This window comes from Phyllobates terribilis, unplaced genomic scaffold (assembly GCF_046119375.1).
Source record: "Phyllobates terribilis strain yellow unplaced genomic scaffold, ASM4611937v1 Scaffold_2__4_contigs__length_985480577, whole genome shotgun sequence".
Taxonomy (NCBI): domain Eukaryota; kingdom Metazoa; phylum Chordata; class Amphibia; order Anura; family Dendrobatidae; genus Phyllobates; species Phyllobates terribilis.
The window spans coordinates 738,944,886-738,949,834 of record NW_027362762.1 but is presented as its reverse complement, the minus strand read 5'-3'; positions in this window follow the sequence as shown (position 1 = coordinate 738,949,834).

Below are 4,949 nucleotides of genomic sequence, written 5' to 3'. Positions count from 1 at the left end.
CCCTCTGCCCAGCATTAAATCACAGAGATAAATATAGAAAACGTTCACGAAATTTGATCCACTTTTTAGCTGTTGCCTGACATCAAAACTTTTTCTTTTTTTTAAAGTCTGGATAGACAGGATTCTCCCTAGTGGATTCTGTTTAAAAAAAAAGTAGCAAAATATTTACTTCCTATATACAATTTAGGAAATTCTGCTTTACCTATATCTATTAATACGTTATTAATTTTCAACACTTTTTCCTCTTTTTAAAACATCAAAACTTTTTACATTTAGATAGACAAAACTTTTCTCAGTATGATTTTATTTATAATAGAAAAAAAAAGATAAAAGGAAAATTTGGGGGAAATTTACAAAGCCAAATGGACCAATATTGGAGTGTATGTCCAGCCCCCCATTAATACTTTTTTTTTTTTTTTTTTTTATGCCATCCATGTATTTTATGACACTATTGATAAATCTTTCCCATCACCTTTAATAAAGACTAATAGACTATAGGCTAAATAATAGAGTTGAGCAATTTGACTCAGGCTGTCCTGATGCAGAGTCCAGTCCGGACCTCTGTGGTCTTTACTTCTGCCACCAGCATTCTCAACTCGGCATCTTGGATGACTTTGCGCTCACTAGACCCCGCAACGTTGTGACATTGCAGGATACGCATGTCATGACATTACAAGGCCTAGTAGGCACCAGAGGTGTCCAGGATGTAGGACTGAGGATGCCAAGGGCAGAAGTGAAGACAAGCTACCATGGAGGAACAAACTGGATGCCAGTCTAAGGCAACACAAATCGAATTGCTCTTCTTGAATAATACATATACAGTGAAATTCCTTTAAATCCAGCATCTAACAATTCTGAAATTCTGATAATCTAATGTTTGTTTTCAGCACAGATCTGCAGGATTATTCTAACAAAATATAAAACAGTAAAAAGAACAAAGAATGAGCCACAAACTTAACTCAATGCAGTCTATTTGGCATAGTATTATTATTATTATTAATCATTTTTCGAGCACCATTGATTCTATGGTACTGTACATGTGAAAAGGGATTTACGTACAAAATACAAATATAAATTACAATGAACAAGCTAACAATGACAGACTGGAACACAGGAGGAGAGAGCCCTGACCTTGTGGGCTTACAGCCTACAGCGGGGGTCCCCAACCTGTGGCTCGGGAGCAACATGTGGCTCGTGGGCCCATGTGGTGTGGCTCGCTGCTGTCTGCCTGCTTGGAGCATTAGCACCAGGTCTAGCAAATAGCTATGAAGAGCAGGTCTCCAGATGGTGACTTTTGTGAGTAGCTCCACATAGAAGAGCAGATATGGATGTGCATATAATGGTCTATCTTCATCTATCATTATACCGGTAATGGGGGCTCTAGGTGTCACTACTGTGAAGGGAGCGGGTGCTGGATATGGGTCTCGACCCCTTGCTTAGAGCTGAATGTGTCTCTCAATGTCAAAAAGGTTGGGGACCACTGATCTGTAGAATAATGGGGAAGGAGACAGTAGGTTGGGTGATTGCGGCAGCTTCGGTGGTGGTGAAGTGGCAGGGGGTCATTGCAGGCTGTAAGCTTTCTTGAAGAGATCAGTTTCAAGTTCCATATGAAAGTTCTGTGGTGAATAATCGGATGTGTTGGGGCACAGAATTATAGAGTATGGGGGACACTTGGGAGAAGTCTTGGAGGCAATTGAATGAGGAACGTACAAGTGTGGAGGAGAGAAGGAGGTCTATGAGGACCAGAGAATACGTAGATTAGGGGGTATAGTACAATGAGATCTCCTACTTGGAACACATTTCTATAAGAAAAAATAAAGAACTGATTATCTGAATGGCTGCTATTTGGCCAGAGAAGCTTTCCTTTAACAATATTGTTTGCTGTTATGTGGCAAGTTTTATTTTTCTAGAATTTAGGACTCCCAAGGAACAATCTGTTTTGATGTAAGAGAAATTTCATGAATGTTCCTTTTTTAAGACATTTACTCCCTTAAATGCCAATTTTCAGCAATGTTTTATTTATTTATTCATTAATTCGGATGTTATATATTTGATTGACACTTGAATGTTGCAGGAACAAACATGGATGTGACAGGCATACCAATTATCTTATGTCAGAAGAACAATAGCTCACCAAGGAGTAATGAATGATGAGATGTTTATTTTGGTAGAAATACTCAATACATTTATTTTATGTTTATTCCATTTCTTTGAGTTTATAATGGTGCGGCTATTAAAAATATATTTGGCACAATCATAAGTGGTTTATTTCAGAAATACGGTGCTCGTCATTAGATGCTCACTGCTCCTTCTCTCCCTGACATTTTTTAAACTGCTTAATTTTTTCTACTTTATTCCTTTAAATGAATTATGAAGGATTGGGAATAAGTGTTATCTTCATGTTTATTGAATGTAATTATCAATCTCAGATTTAATTACAGATATTTGCTGAGTATAAAGGTAATCTGAAATGCATGAAAAATGAGAACGCTTCACTAAAGCATTGTGATATTTAACAGGTGGAAAGCTAATATTTTATTAACGACTTCATGGCTTCTATAACATGTAAATCATTGTTATATATTCATAGGATGTGTGGTTTGCACAGATACATATAACCTACTGAAGATTAACATACAGAATTCATCTTTTCATGGCGGTGTCAAGTGGATTCTATAGTTTCCTTATGTTAATTTCTTGTGCTAGGGGTTTATCATCCCATGAGACAAGCTATACCTGTCTTTCTTTTGATATAAAAAAAGTATGCAATTATTAACTCCGATTACTCTTCACTCTGTTAGGTATGAATCTTGTTTTTGTAAGTATGATACACATCTTCCGTCTTATACCTTTATACATACATAGAGTAGCCAGCTGAAGAAGACTGTTAACCATCAAGCATAGCAACCCAGTCATTTTATTATGGGGACAAATGATATTTCTGCAACCTCTCAGAAAAATCTCATATATAAAGTGGATCTATAGAGAAATGGACCAAAATATTGCTTATCATTATCTATTAAACAAGGCCGTTTATTTTTAACTAACTTTGTAGCTTAAGCAGTGACTGATGAGTGGTGAACAAGTGGAAATAAATGTTTTGGCCTGTGTCTTAGACTGTAGTGTTGTGATGATTTCCATTGGAAAGATAAAAAAAAATTATTTAGATAAATATATATGCAAAAGTGCTGGCACTTTCACCCCTAGGCACACATAGTCGCAGTGAGCAGCAAGCTATCTGCTAAACCTAGCTAGTAAACAAATGAAAAAAATCAATTTAAAATAGCAAACCGCGCTAAAGTGCAGCGTATAGCTATGATAATTGCCTCTTCAGAGAGGAAGAGGAGTTGAACTCTAATGCCACCTATTGGAAGTAGCAATCCTAAAAGTCAATATAGACCATTTAATAAGCCTTGTCACATGACTTAGGATAAAAGTTTTATCCTAAGTCATGTGGCAAGGCCCATTAAAGGGTCAATATTGGCTTTTAAGATTGCTACTTACAATAGGTGGCACTAGAGTTCAACTCCTCTTCCTCTCTGAAGAGGCAATTTGCATATTTAATTTCCCAGAGGAATGCATGGCGTAAAATCCTCCTCACTCTGACATGCCAGGCCTGACATGTCACTCTCCACAAGGAGAAGTGGCATAATAGTCCTATACATGTAATGTATGGTAGATAGATATAAAGCCTACCTAGGTTTAACGAAAGTCCAACTTGTGAAAATACCCCAAAGAAGTCCAATGTGCCGATAATCCAGTTTCCAATTAGAAGAGGGAGAGAAGATAAGGATATTCTCCTATCGTCTCTCGGCTTCCTGGTGTATGGAAAATAGTCATGTGTAGTTGTGGATGATAGGCGTGCCTATTGGACTTTCATCAAACTTATATAGGATTTATACCTATCTACATTACATATGCAGGACTGTTGTGCTATTTGTTTGATGGAGTTATACAATGCACTTTAGCGGGATTTACTATTTTATGTTAGCTAGATAAATATATGATAAATTCATAAATAGGTAGGCTGCTAATAAGAAGATGTACCTGGTACTATAGTTCTCTTGGATGGGGCTGAGCTGCAGTAAGAGATGCAAGTGCTAACAAATATACAATCGTCATGCGCCTGATAATGAAGGGATATCGACACTCACCAGAGCACCACAGTCCCTTTCATCAGCTGATTGTTGGGTGCTGTGAGTTGAATCCATTCATCCATTATTGATGACTTATCCTAAGGACAAGCCATCAATACCAAAGATCCGGAAACCCCTTTCAGTCTTTTGCATTCTTGAAATGTAAAAAACCCCCAAGGCAACTTTATATTATTATCATCATCTGTTTTCCTTACATCGGGTGTCCCAATAAAGTGTCAGCAGAAAAGATAAAAGGTAAATCGTTTTACGATACCGCAATTAATGAGAACAGTGTAAACATCAATGTGATAACCATGGGCAAAACATTTATTTAATGTCCCTTACTTCCTATAATTTTATCTATGAGATGTGTAATGCTACTGATTATTAATAGAGAAGTGTACAACAGAGGATGCAAAAGCTACTGTAAAAGACATTACTTTAGCCTTATTTTCTGCAGTGGGAAGATATCTATGAAAACAACCCAACAAAAAGATTACGGTACATTGATAGCTACCAGTGGTCAAAATCCTGACTCCGTATGCTAGCATATTCTGTATCGCTGCACAGACATAGTTACCATTCACATCAGTAAACATCCCCAGGTGGAATCATAGTCTAAAATACACACACATTAAAGGGAATCTGTCAGTAGAATCAACCCTCCTAATCCGTCTATATGGGCGTGTAGGTAATAGGAAGCTGAATAAAATGATACCTTGATATCTGTGATCTGATGTTTTATTGCAGAGAAATCCACATTCTTCTTATATGTGAGTGACCTCATCCAGGCTATGGGGCAGACGCTGCCTG